At 37.1% G+C, this 15,487-nt stretch overlaps 1 protein-coding gene across 8 annotated transcripts in view; it reads right to left on the reverse strand.

Moving 5' to 3' along the window:
• The window catches only part of Nlgn1 (neuroligin 1), a 983,309-nt gene that overhangs the window by 848,594 nt on the left and 119,228 nt on the right, over window positions 1-15,487 (reverse strand). For 3 of the 8 annotated variants that reach the window (XM_060378141.1, XM_060378142.1, XM_060378140.1), the window contains exon 3: window positions 3,100-3,222. The exons of 4 other annotated variants lie outside the window; for them this stretch is intronic. The gene's annotated coding sequence lies outside the window, so the exon portion shown is untranslated. Of the gene's footprint in view, window positions 1-3,099; window positions 3,223-7,083; window positions 7,100-15,487 lie in introns of those variants that run through there. One more of the 8 variants, XM_060378144.1, reaches the window with a different exon arrangement.

Here is a 15,487-nt window from a genome sequence, read left to right on the forward strand (position 1 = left end):
TTCCAAGTCCACTGATTGGGAGGACCTCTTCCCTTTCACCTGACCCTGTTTTATCAGGTATCTTCAGGACTCTCTGCAAAGTCCTCCTCTGTGGCCTAGCAGGGCTGCTCTTCCTTTGTAGGGTGGGGAGCTCAAATAGCCCGCCATTGAGTTCATGTCAGAAATAGTCCCTGTTCCCCTTACTAGGATACACACTTGGATACTGAGCCACAGTGGGCTGCATTCAAGCAGAGGTTCTAGGTTATATCCATACATGGTCCTTGGTTGGAGAAACAGTCTGATATAAGACCCCTGAGCCCAGATATATGTGGTCCTTGTGGATTTCCTGTCCTCTCTTTAGAAGAAAAAGTTGGGAAGAGCCTAGAACTCATTGGCACAGGGGACAACTTCCTGAACAGAACACCAACAGCACAGGCTCTAAGAGCAGCAATCAATAAATGGGACCTCATGAAACTGAAAATCTTCTGTAAAGCAAAAGACACTATTATCAGAACAAAAAGACAGCCTACAGACTGGGAAAAGATCTTCACCAACCCTATATCTGACAGAGGGCTTATATCCATAATATATAAAGAACTAAAGAAGTTAAAAAGCAATAAATCAAGCATTCCAATTAAAAAATGGGGTGTGGGAGCTAAACAGAGAATTCTCTGTAGAGGAATATAGAACGGCAGAGAATCACTTAAAGAGATGCACATTATTTTTAAATACTAATAAGTTAAGATTTTGCTCAGATCATCAATCTGAGGTCTCCGACAGGAGGACTTACTACGGTTCTTTACTTGTAAAATGACACCAGCTTTGGTAGCTGAGGTAATGGACAAACAGGTGCCTTAGACAAACTCCATGACACGTGGGAAAATCAAAATATTTTCTCGGTTTGGTTTCTAAACTTGTCCTTGATCAAACCTATATATAAAACATGCGCCAAAAGTATTCTTTATAAACAAATACTTAAGTCATTCAATGTCTGTTGACCTTGTCCCCCCCAAAAAAAAAGATTTTTCAAAAAAAAAAAAAAGAATGAGAACTTTAGATATCTCATCAGTGTGTAGAAACTTGAAATTTGGCATTTCTGTTAATGAGCTAGGTTGTGTCAGAGTCACACAAGTCTCTGAACTGAAACTTGTATTTCTTTTAAGTGATTATCAAGTTAGCTCATTAATGTCAAAGAATTATGCAAGAACTCTTGCATAATTTACTTTTACTTTACTTTTACTTCTATCAGCCCCTTACCAGAACTGAGTATGTAATGGCCCCCGCAGTAGAAAAATGTTACCTGAATGCTTCATTGTATATCTTTCATCTATCACTATGTTTACATTGGTTTTTACATCTATCATACTTGAATACAAGTAAGTCAACAGCAATAGTTAGTTATTCACAAGTTGTTAGCTGAATGCCAGGCCTTGCAATGCCAGTCTCACCACTGCCTTGAAGGTATGCTCAAGAAATACACACGTGATTTAGGTCACATGATTAGCCTTGCCTTCCATACTGGTGCTGCACTCAGTTCCTTTCCTTCTGCTCCATGAATTTTAGTAGGATATGTCTCCTGCTCTTAGGTAAAACGCTACTGAAGGTATTGACCACCTTCATTACTGCTACTCCATAGGATTTTAAATTCTACTCCACAGGATTTTCTTAATTATTATTATTTATTACAATTTATTCACTTTGGATTCTGGCTGTACACCCCTCCCTCAGCTTTTCCGAGTCCCACCCTCCATCCTCCTTCCCTCCCCCCATTTCCCTCCCCTAGTCCACTGATAAGGGAGGTCCTCCTCCCCTACTATCTGATCTTAGCCTATCAGATCTCATCAGGACTACCTGGATCCTCTTTCTCTGGGGCTTAGTTAGTTAGTTGGCCTGCTGTTTGATCACCCTCCTGGCATTGGGGGTGATCAAACAGCAGGCCACTGAGTCCACATCAAAGACAGCCCATGCTCCCCTTACTAGGGAACCCACATGAAGACTGAGCTGCCCATGGGTTACATCTGAGGAGCCAGAATCTGGAAAAAACCTAGTTATCCCTCAACTGAAGAACAGATACAGAAATTCTGGTACGTTTACACAAAGTAATACTAATCAGCAATTAAAACAAGGAAAGCATGAAATGTGCAGGCAATAGGTGGGAAGTAGAAAAGATCATCCTAAGTGAGTTATCAGACACATGGTATATACACACTTATAAGTGGATATTAGTCATACAATATAGGATAAACATATTAAACTCTAAAGTCTTAAGGAAGCTAAACAACCAGGAAGACTCTAGAAAGAGGCTTAATCCTCTTTCAGAAGGACAAGCAGGATAGACATAGCATGCTGGAGAAGACAGGACAGGAGCCTTCCACAGGGGGCCGCTGAAAGACTTTACTCAGCAGAGTATCGAAGCAGAGGATGAGACTCATAGCCAAACTTTGGGCAGAGTGCAAGGAATTTTATGGAAGACAGAGAAGATAGAAAGAGTTGTAGGGGACAGGAACTCCACAAGGAGAACAACAAAGCCAAAAAATATGGGCTCCGGGGTTCCTGCAAAGACTGATGAATCAACCAAGGACAATGCATGGAAAAGACCTAAACCCTCTGCTCAGATTTTAAAACTCTTCATATTTGTAAAAAGTATTTGTTTAGTGACAATTCTAAACATAACGAAAAAATCTTTCAGAAAAAAAAAAAATACCAAAACCAAACACCCATAACCTCATTTATAGGAGGATTGCAGCTAAGTCCTAAGAAAAAAATGACAATGAAGAAAAACCTATTCTATTCTTGTCATAGTTAACATCAAAGTCATTGACATTTACTTTGATTATGATCCTGGAAGCAGAGTTTACTTGGCTTAATTGCACCATATGAAAACTACTAACATTTGTATCCCTAAGATAGGATACTGTGCAAACTCCATGTATTTATTTCCTTTAATATTTTGAGCCACTTGAACACTGAAATTAGATATTTCCCATCATTCATAAGGAAATCTTATCTCCTAACATTAACAAGATGGGAAATATATAATGTAATTAATTCATAAGTCTATAAAAAGTATATTCTACAATAATATTTAAAAATTCGAAACACATATTAGAGAAAACTCACATTATCAGTTGCGGTGTAATTTCTTATGCTATCAGATTTTCCTGAGAGTTTTGGCACTGCTGTTGTTGAGTTGTGTTTTTTACTTATATATCCAGATTTATTGTTAGTGAAAAATATGCAGACCTGTAATTATAGAAATAACATTCATCTGTTACAAAACTTGGAATAAAAGTTTGACTGAAGTAGAAAAGTAGCAAATCTATAACAATAATATAAACTGTGTGGGACAGCATCAAATGGAATGAAAATCGAGCTTAAAGTCTCTCTTCAAAATATATAATTGTGAAAAATAACTACAAGTTGTTTTATTCAAATACATATATGCTTATATACATCGATATATTCGCAACATTATATTGTTCTATCAGTCAGAGGTGAATAGGTTATGCTAGATGTGTGCCTAGTTATTTGAGAGCAGTTTGTTTAGTAATAGGAGAGTAAAAATTTTTTGAGAGTCTAAATACACTTTATTCCTAGATAATCTCTTGATTTCTGAATTAAAAACAATAATGAAGGCAGACAGCTAATTGGTCTGTGATTTTTTAAGGGATTATTTTTTTTAATTCTTTATTAATTACACTTTATTCACTTTGTATCCCCACTGTGGTTCCCTCCCTCCTCCCATCCCAATCCCTCCCTTCCTCCCCCTTCTGCACATGTGCCCCTCCCCAAGTCCACAGAGTAAATTTTATGAGAAAATGATTTATGGATTTTCTGTCCATATTTTTTGTTATTAGCCCTGTAGAAGAAAACTTTGAACATGTTCTAGAAATGCAATGCAATTTTATTTTTCCTGATTGATTTGTGATGAGTCAGTGAGCTGGAAGGTCACCAACTTCCAAAGAACATTTCTGTGATTGCTAACAGAGATGACCCCTAGTGGGAATGGCCTGGGAAGGCAACAGCAATATACAAAGAGGGTGAATGAGCATGCAGTGCTGGGATGGAGTGATGGATGAGCTTCACTCATCACTACACCCACCACCACTAGGAACTATTCTGAGCCCCTCAAACCCACCTTCGGCCTCCAGAACAGACTTGCAAGTTACTGGAGCCCTGTGGACGTCTGTCTTAATAAAGAGGGTGGGAATATGAGAGGCAGAACTCAAACAACAGACAAAAGTTCTTTAGCTACCATTGGGCAGAGAAGCAGAGGCAAACCTGATGCAGAGAGCTGCAAAGAAAAAACAGAGATATGGACAATCCCACAGGGAAATGATCATGTATCTCCAATCAAAGCTGCTGCATATGGCTTTCCCAGTTCACAGTTGGGTTCTTTTTGATGTATAGTATAGGGAGCTTAGGTGAGATTAAAAAATTATACAGGAAATTACCCCTGGATTACACTGCCTTTTTATGGCAGTTTCTGACATCTAAAATAAAATAAAGAAGAAAAGAGGAAGAAAAGCCCTTAAATAACAACAACAAAAACACCCAAGACACAATAGAATCTGAAATAAGCATAATATGCATCATAATGATTCATATATTATGAAATGATTATGACATGAATGTTTTGATATAGGTGATTGGTCACACAAGAGAACAATTTGTTATATATATATATATATATAATTTGTATATATATGTATACAATTTGTTATATATATATATTTGTTATATATATATAACAAAAGATGTGCCAACCATAAACTAAATACTGTGACCCAAAAGTATAAGAAGAGGAAGAAAAAAGCCTAGACAAAATAGAACTATGGTTACAAATACTCTTTCAGTTGTGACATGTGAGCCACTAAAAGTAGACAAAAGATCACTAAAGCAGTTCTTTCGTATTGGAAAAAACACTAGCTCACCAGTTGTCCTGAAGATAGAATTTTACAACACACTAATTCCATCACTACCATCTATTAGCTACCTTATATGTTTCTCTCAGGGTATATCTACTATTTCATTTAATCAATGGGGCGGCAGGAAGTGCCACTGACACTTCTTTTACAGCTGAGTAAACTGAACTATGGCTGAATAAATTACCCACATTCACACCATGCTACGTTGAACAAAAGGGCCAGAAATCAAATCTGGATGCGCTGATTCGGTGCCATTGTCCTCTTCAATCCATTTACTATCTTTCATGTAATTTAACATATCCCAGGAAAAATGGGACCATAATTAAGAGCGTCCAGTTCTTAGGATCAGAATGAATTCATTGTAGAATGTACAAAGAAATACATAAGCAATACATTTTAGAAAGGCAAAGAAAAAACACTACATTTAAAAACAATCTCAATAAAACAAATAAAAGATTGTGACAAATAATCTCAGTTGATTAAAGTTCATCAGAGAGGTGCCAACTAAAACCATAATGGAACAGCATGTTACCCCTGTCAGAACAACTATTATTTGAAAATTTGCAAAATAACAAATGCTGGCAAAGACCTAGAGAGATGGTAATCCTTGAACAATGTTAGTGAAAATGTAAAAAAATCTATGCCATTAAAAAGAACAATAAGAAGATTCTTCAAAAAGCGACGATTCTGATATCACTGCATTTCCAAAAGAAATGAAATCATCACATAAAAGACAATCCTGCTTTCTCATGTTTTTAAAGCACTATTCAGAGCAGAAAAAACAAAGAATTGATATACTTATTCATTGATGGATGAAGGTGTTAAAGAACAGGTGGTGTGTATTCATAATAGAATGCTATATCCATGTATAAAAAGACTAATAATCTGAGATTTCAGACAGAAAGAATAGAATTAGAAATATGAACTTATTTTACTTGAATGAAAAGTAGAAACAGAAAGAACTAGGAATAAACAAGATCAGAGCACTCATCACCAAAGACTAGAAAGGGAAGTGGCAAGATGGTGGGAAGTAGGGATAGATAGATACAAAAAAAAAAAAAAAGACATGAGCAATCATTTCAAGTGATCTGTTCATATTACATAAATATGTTAAAACATCGTATTGTTCTCAATAGTTATGAAAAGCATTGTATGTTATTTTAAAAGGTAAAAAAAAACATATTAGTAACTACCTAAAAAATCGCTAAACGATTGATAAATTGTCTATATGTTTATGGCTAAATGCTATGTTGGAAAGACCAAAACAAACCATAGTTGTGTCTATGTAATATTCATAAAATTTAAATATATTGTCTATTATAGAAATTATTAGTGACCATATGAAGTAAAAACCTCTGTATAAATGACAGCTAAGGTCTGGTTAAGAGAACGCTACATGTACCTTTGCACTTCTATTTTATCTGGATGAATTCAACTGTCCCTTGCCAACCGCTCAAGGGTGTTCATACAGCTCCTCCACTCTCAGCATGATAAATGATAACAATGCTTTCAGGAGACCCCTTCCATTCAGAAGCATAGATTCATCTGGCACATAACGGAGTGAGCCTGAGATTAACCTATTTTTTCTCCTCATCAGAATATGTGTTTGTTCCCTATAGTGGATGTAAAAAATATAATCTGAAAGAATTAGTTCTTTATAGAAAAGTATGAAGCTGCACATGCTGTACAGCCCAGTGCTTCTTCTACATCTCTGTTGCAGGTTCAGCTGAAGATCTGATGCAAGAAGCACAGGGTGAAGAGAAATGTTTCATTGAGAGCACAGAAACATTTGGAAAGCCAGTTTTATGTATGTTAAAGGGGCATTTCCATTAAGAGCCTTATTTTAGAAACTACAGTCTTCCTTTTGTAGTTACTGTTTCTGTTGCTGTGATGAAACACCAAAACCAAATGCAACTTGGAGAGAAAAGGGTTAATTTGACTTCTATATTCATGTCACAGTTCATCACTGAAGGGAGTCAGGACAGGAGTTCAAACAGGGCAAGAACCTGGAAGCAGGACCTAAGGCAGAGGCCATGAAGGAGTGTTGCATAATTACTGGCTTACCCCTCATGGCTTGCTCATCCTGCTTTCTTACACAACGCAGAACCACCATTCCCAGGATAACAAGACCCAGAATTAATCATCCCATTAATCACTAAGTAAGAAAATGGCTTACAGGTTGCCTATACAGCCTGGTCTTATTTATGGAGGTATTTTCGTAATTAAGACTCCCTCTTCTCAGATGACTTTATCTTGTGCCAAATTGACAGAAAACTATACAGCACACTTCCTTAAAGAATTTTTCTGAACACCAAACATTTAGTATTCTGAAAAAAAAAAAAAGAGAGAGAGTTGAAGGAATTTTTTTATGGTTTTGTGATATTTACTTATTGCCAACCTGATCAAAAAGACTTTTAATTTGTTAAAAATGAACAACAACAACAACAAAAAAAAAAAACCAGAAAGTTGAAGGGATTTTTTTTATGGTTTTGTGATATTTACTTATTGCCAACCTGATCAAAAAGACTTTTAATTTGTTAAAAATGAACAAAAAAAAAAAAAAAAACAACTAAAATCCAAGGGAGGGGAGACCTATTTTAAGAAATAGGTCTCAATATTTTAAGAAAGTTGAACTTATGATGAGGTAATTTATGTGCCTGTTAGCACAATAGTAAGAAAACATATTATCAAATGAAATATCTATTATACAGGCAAAGTAGAGATGACCTAAAACCAATATTGCACAGTATGGACACTATAAATTGACATGTTCACGATTTGTATAAGTGAAGACACACCCAGAGTAAGAACAGTATGGCATGCTTCTGAAATCCCCATTAATGAGAAATGCTACATTTAAGCAAAAACTGAAAATATTTTTCATGAAATCTTTGAAGTTAACAAAGCTGGACAATGCAATGACAAAAAAAAAATCAATTCAAGTTGAAGGTGTAACAGTTTATTCTAATTCATTTTATTAAATATTAAATATGTAGAATCTGGAAGTAAATTGTATTTTAGACCTACAGTGGCATTTGCTGAATATGCAGACCTATCAGCATTCTTATCTACAGTAAGCACATTTTCAACCAGATAGACATAACTGTTCAGGTTGGATAGGTGGACAGCAGCGCAGAGAATGTGCTTATCTTTTAGGGGACCAAAGGGATTCTCAGTATGTATGTCATGGGGAGAGATGACATAACTACTTGTAGCTACAGGAGATCTAACACACTCTTCTGACCTCCAGGGGCAGATGTGCTCATGTTTAAACACCCACAGGCAAACACACACATATACACACACACACACACTTAAAATAAATCTTTAAAGAAAGAAAAATCAGTTTCCCAAAACCAAACTCAGCAACCATCATTTGATAACAAGGGTCTACCTAATAATCTGATCAGAATTCAGAGCCTAATGGGAACATTATTTAAGTCCAGAAATTTTCTTTAGTTTAAGTATGTTCACTGGTTTACTTTTTAAAAACCTGCTATATGCTGATTGTTTTGAAATGCAATAAATAAGTTACCAGTGAAAATTGAGTGTTCACTGGTTTACTTTAAAAATACTTCAAATATGCTGATTGTTTAAAAATGCCTAAATAAGTCACCATTGAAAATAGGTCAATTATATTAGATCAGTCTTGTTAGATAAATCACATAATACATATACATGAAAAGTCTCTAGGTAGAAGGAACCATTTAAATGTGTAGAGTCATGAGCAACATAAATAAAGTTCTTTGTGAGGCATGAACTATAACAGATGGGAAAGATTTCAAATTGTCATTTATGTTATTTAATGATTGTCTAAACTTCAGCAATAGAAAATAGATGGCCAACAAGACTTCACAGGAGTATCTTGATTGATTGAGAAAAGACTGTGAAGAAGTAAAAGCCTCACTGAGCTTTGAATAGTAGGCTGCAAGGTGAGAGGAGACAGAATAAAATAGATAGAAACAACCTCAAGAGAGGGAATGAGAATACAGAAGATCCTGGGAAATTCCAGAAAGAATATGGGTTAGTACACAATAAAGGTGGAAAGGTCACAGAGATTAAGTTTTATAGGGTATCCATGGTGACAAGACGCACATCAGTAGCACTATAAATACTCCGAGGCAAGGCAAGGTTTTAAGCACCATACTGCGGGGTGTTCACTTTGTCTGCAACAAAAGGGCTATGGTTGACTCAGCAAGATCCCTTAGGATCTAGTTATGTACTAAGCCAAGAAAGATGTCAAAGCAACTTCAGCTCAGATTATGACACTGGAAAGGAAGAAGAAAACTCCAGAATTCACAAATAAAAAAGCAGCTACTGGGTAGAAAGGATGAATGGTGTCAGGTGATGAAGTTGTTTCTCGTTTTTTTTTTGTTTTGTTTTGTTTTTTAATAGCAGTGGTTGAAGAGGGCTCCCATTTACTGAGACACAGAACAGCAGGGCATTTCTGACACAATGGCATCAGCGTGTGAGTAAAAGTCTTATTAAGCATGAGCATCTTCAAGGGGACACATCAAGCAGGTCCTAGGATCTCTGTGGCTGTAGTTCAGAATGGGGACTCTTGACTGTAGACACTATTTAGAAGTTACTCTTAAGGATCTCTGATACTCAAGACCTGGAAGAAAAGCTTTAATTTTAAAGGGAATTGGGGGAAGAAAGATAAGGGAATGGGGAAGTATCCAATAAAGATCAGCTACTGCTGAGAGTTTACAACAAAGAGGATTGAGACTGGTGTGTGTGTGACATTAAGCCCTGGGGCCATCTGTCTGGATCCACAGTTGCTGGGCAGCACTGCCGGGCTGGTTGGATGATGAACAGAAAATGAGAATGTGGAAATCTTGCTTTTACAAAGACAGGTCTCTGTAAACACTGCATGGCAGTTGGTCAGTGCAGGTGTCAAGTGAGAGGCTGATACTTTCAAGCCTCCTCACACCACAGAGCCGGTAAATCACGGGAACTCACATGGCCACTCTACTTTTGCTCTTTGAAGATCATATTTTTATGTAAGCAGTTGAAGGAGAAGGAACTGAAGTAAAGTTGATGTAGGAGAAATACAGGTGTTAATGACATGTACGGTGTTAATGACTTTTGTTTTATGTGAGCTCAAGCTACATATGAGTTATCAGCTTAAAGGTCTTAGAAGGTATTCCATATATTCCTTTGGGATCAACAAATGCTTCATATGTATATTACATTGTGGACAAAGAGTAAGTGTGAGGATCACACTCAGTAACTAGAAACAGCATTCCTCATCATATACAGAAAAACACCCTCCAGAGGATATGTGCCGAGAGCAGATTAATAAAACACAAGCAAAGTGCAGAGACCATTTATGTTCACCTGTGTGTACTGAAAAGAGGAAGTAGTGGTAACTGAATTGATTGTTTCTTATCATCAAGATTAATTGGCAGTTTGTGACACATGTGTGCCATTACAAACCTCCTAATTACCACATCTCTGATGTTGCTATTGTTCCATTTTGCAGCCAATAATTCATGTGTGTTATTTCTTCTCTTCTGAACACAAAAGAAAGAAAGTGCTGTGAATGGAAGATAATGAGCAAGAAGAAAAAAAGAATCTCAGTCGGGGTTCCCATCTAGACACTCTCTCAGAGTTTCTCATAAAAGACGAGAATTACCAACGAGTATCAGATTTACAGTGCTGCATCCCATGGTACCTTGGGAACAGCATTAAGTCATTCAGGATAATTAGAAACTGGTAAACTAACAAATTAATAAGTTACCCCAGGTGGCCTCAAAAAGATAATACGGTTCCTGCAAAGTGACAAGAGCTCCCAGGGAAAATTGCAGGTACTAGGAATACCAGGTACCATGATGCCTTAGTGGTCCGAATTCATCAACAGTCTTAAAATACAGAAAAACAAATGGTCTAATTCCCAAAGTAAAATATTTTACAAAAAAACCATATTTATAGAAATTGTTCTCATGGACAACTTCATTTTTATAAATTATCAGATGACAAGAATAAGCCTCTGCGCATTATCTCATGCTGTTCAGTGCTTGGCTGGAAGCCCAGAAGAGGGTCATGCCTTTATAATGATGAAAATGCAACTATAAAGCATCCAAGGCTTCAGAAAGTGCTGCTAAGCACCCGGAAAATGAGGTTCCCGCACTGGACTGTACACAGTAGGCACTCAGCAAACATTTGCTAATGAATTTATTTGTTGCTGTGTTGCTTAATTTTTGTGCATTTACCCTGTTGACCGTATAAAAGATCCTAAGTATCCAAGTCGCTGCGTATGAGGTTCAGTACTAATTTTACACCTCAATTTAGTCCTCTGATATCAGTTTCTTATCTATAAATTAAAATTATATATATTATATATATATTCACACATATATCAATTAAAAGTACACCTACACATCATGTTAAGAGTGATGAACAAATAAAATGTGTGCCTCTATAAATTATATAACATATAATGACACATACATTGGTTTTCCAAGACAGGGCTTCTCTGTGTAACCTTGTCTGTCCTGGAACTTACTCTGTAGACCAGGCTGGCCTCAAAATCAGAAATCTGCCTGCTTCTGCCTCTCAAGTGCTGGGATGAAAGGCATATGCTACCACAGCTTGGCTGTATATTTTGTATATATAATTATTAGTTGTATTATATTTCATACGAAATTAAGCTTAAGCTTGTGTCACAATAAGCAGTAATTCAAACACTGAAGGGGCCCAGATGTATGAGCCTAACCAGGAGCCTAACCAACTCCATGACAGGCTTCAATTTCTTACTAAGCAAAGGAGGTTCTTAAGTCTTCGTCCCTCAGAAATGAGATACCAGTTACAGGAAAAAAGCACAGAGAAAGGGCAACTGATCAGAAACAGCCAAGACATCATGCCTGGGAGATAATGTTGCTCAAGGCTGCCCAACTACCAGCTTGGACCAATTTGAGCCAGTTAAGAAAGCCACTAACTCCTGACTAAAACCTTAGCTAATCCTTGATGCACCCTTACCCTTGTTTCTAACCTGGGCCAATCAAAGTAAAGACGATCTAACTGTCCCTGGAATTGCTTTTTCTGGTTTTAAAAGTGGTCTGTGAGCTACCCTCTGGGTTGCTGCCATGTGAAGGTGGTGACCTCAACATGCTAGACTTCTGAAGAAATAAACGCTTTGTGTTGTTTGCGTACTGCTTGAGTCTGGGGTCCTTCTTAGAGTGAATTCCAGACCCTAACAATACAAACCTGGGTTTGGGGCTATATTTTACCTTCTGTGACAACACTGACCATACTTCTTCTAAACATTTCAACATAGAACCCACCCCCACACTGTGAAGGTGTTGAGAACAGAAGGCTATAAGGGCCAGTTTATATCTAGCAAACATATACTGATATAGACATCCAGCATGAGTCAGCTAAAACATGGCTGACACCAGACACGGGGGTGTATGAGTCAGCACAATATGGCTGATACCAGATGTCCCGAAGTAAATAGTGATGTAATCTGTTACATAATTATTTTTGGTAGAGTACCACTTTTGTGTGATTCTGCACCCTGATGGCCTTGAGGTCAGGGGCTTTAGGCTGAGTCTGAGCTGGAGGTCTGTCAGCCGCCTAATGTGTTTGTCTGTAGGCCTGTGTGCCTTCTTGAGCCTGGGTGCCTGCCTGCAACTGTCTGCCTAATGACCTGTGCATTCGGAGAACAACATATATATTATCAGCTGGTGGCTCCTCTCATTTTCCAAAATCCTACCCTTCTGTCACCCTCCTCCTTGCCTGGCATAGGGGCATGGCCCTCACAGAAAGCCAGCTGGTAAATAATTATTGATAGAAGATAAAGTATCACTTCTAATCAGACAATGCCATTTGTTATTCCTATTTCTTAGTTTTCTATATGAAATATTTATATGTTAAAACAGACCTGTTTTATAGCTGAGAAAGGAAAGAAACAGTTTACATCAAGACTAACCACATTTAATTGGCAAGTTTGAATATTACATACAATCACACACCAGTAAAGTTGAAACATTATATCTGCATAGAGGAACCATTAGTTAAAAACTATACATACTACTTGTGACAAAAAAATAACAGCCCCATAGAAGTAGTTCATATTCTCTGGAATCATTTATTACTTACATAGCTTGACAGAGCTCAAACCTCAAGCCAACTTAATTGTGTCACTTAAGAGTTCACACACAAATGAAGGTATCACATTTCAAGTGGCAGGTACTTCCTAAGAAGACCAACACAGCCAACTAACCAGGGCCCAGATGGGCTTGTGGAGACTTAAGCACCAATCAAGGACCATGCTGGACTGGACCTAGGCCCCCTACACAGATGTAGTTGATGGGCATCTCAGACTTCATGTGGGTGCCATCTAAGGGAAGCAGTCTCTAATATGGACTCTGTTGCTTGTATTTTGATCACTTCCCTTTGGGTGGAACTGCCTTGTCAGGCCAGAGGGAAAGAGGAGGCACTCAGTACTGATGTGACTTGTAGAGGAATGGTGGATTGGTAAGGGGAGGCTCCCCTTTTCTCAGAGGTAGGGAAGCCAGGAGGAGGGACTGTGGAATTGGAAAGGGAGGAGGGAGGGGGCTATGATCTGAATATAAAATGAATTAAGGAAGGAAGGAAGGAATTTAAAAAAAAATAAAAAAATCTTTTAACCTTAACCATGTATTTATAAACTTTAAACACTCAGGGATACAAGCTTCTCTCACCGTAAAGCTCTAAGAAACTTTCTGGGAACTAGAATTTAATGTTCATGACCAAAAGAATTCATAAGTATTTCTGAATACTAAAAAACAGACTATCCACTTTTGATAATAGAGTTCAACTCCTGTTGAAATTAACTACTTCCCACATGAATGTCTTGTGGGTTAATATAGTACAGTGTAATATAACCTAAGATAAGGAATTGTCAATGTCTAGTAATCTCAAATCAAGATCATGACCAGCATTACTAAATCAATAATGAGTGAGGGGTCACCACGTGAGGGTCTGCCATGAGCTTGAGAACTGCAGATGAGAGCACCAGGATTTACTATTACATATCATTCTGTATCAAGATAAGGTGCTTTCCTGGGAAGGCTTCCCACCAATACATTTTTAGGTGACTGTTCAACACTTACTGAATAAGTAGGATGCAAATAAAGTCTGAAAGCAAAAATGTCATATCTGTATATACTATTTATCACGCTTCTGTATATACTGAAAGTTATAAATACAGAATTACCTGGTGCATAATCCATTTCCCCATCCCTCATAAACAAACTAAACCATTCAAACACCTAATAAGAATGTGAAATAGGGATTAATTGATGATTACAGAAGCAGTTGTTAAAATAATAATTTGAAAAGAAAAAAATTAAAAATAAAAATAACAGCACTGTCAATTCAGAAAAATTAAAACCACCATGTTCATATTAATACAATTGCCAATACGTAGAACAAAAACAAGAATAAACTTTAAAGCAATTCTAATAATGAAAAGAGTTCATAAAATTGTAGAATATTTAGGTAAGTAGCAGAATCCCATTTTGTATATTAGATATTGTTTGTTTAGTTGTCTTTTTTCAATTGGTAAAATTGTATAACAATTCACAATATGCAAACTTTTCATTGAAATCCCCACTCTTTTAAAATACATATTATTCTCAATATATATGTTCTCAAATATATATTCTCAATATATATTCCTCTTTTATTAAAAACAGATTCTTTTTCTCATGTAATATATCCTTAATACAGGTTCCACTACTTTTATTCCTCCAAGCTCCAGACCCCCATCTTCGATCCGTCAGGATCTACTCCCTTTCTGTTTCTCATTAGAAAATACCAGGCTCCTAAAAATAAAAGACAACAGCCAGACATAACAAAATAAAATAAACACAAGATAAAACAAAAACCCTCACATCAAAATTGGATAAGGCAAACTAAGAGAAAAGAGAGAGAGACCCAAGAGAAGTCACAAGAATCAGAGACCCACTTGTTCACACATTGAGGAGATCCACAAAAAGACTGAACTGGAAGTTATAAAATACATGTAGAGGACCTGGTGCAGACCTGTGTAGACCCTGTGCCTGCTGCTTCATTCTCTTTGAGTTATATGAGCTTTGCCCAGTTAATGCAGAGTTTTATTCTGATGTCCTCCATGTACCCTGGCTCTTACGTTCTTTTTGCCTCCTCTTCTTCATTGTTCTCCTAGCCCTGAGTGTTAGAGCACCCATTTAGAGCTGTGTGTTCCTAAGTCTCACTCTCTGTGTGTTGTCTGGCTGTGGGTGTCCGTATTTCTTCCATCTTCTATAGGAGGAGTCTTCTATTATGTTTATTTGCCTATTTTTTTAAATATTTGCTGGTTTGCTTGAAGTAGTTCTTGCTAGAAGCTATAGCTGTCAGAGAGACGAGCTCCCAGCCGTTAAGCTACCACTCATTTCTAACTCTGAGACATCTTATTGGAAAGAATGAAACAAACAGAGGCTGTCATTTGGAAGTAACAGATGCATTATGAGGCTCCCATAAAACCTTGCAGAGATTTTCTTTCCTGTCGTCCATGTACAAAGCAATGGTGGTGCAGTGTAAACCAGAAACACCTGGTTCCTACCACATGTGTG

The sequence above is a fragment of the Meriones unguiculatus genome, chromosome 2 (genome assembly GCF_030254825.1).
Source record: "Meriones unguiculatus strain TT.TT164.6M chromosome 2, Bangor_MerUng_6.1, whole genome shotgun sequence".
NCBI lineage: Eukaryota > Metazoa > Chordata > Mammalia > Rodentia > Muridae > Meriones > Meriones unguiculatus.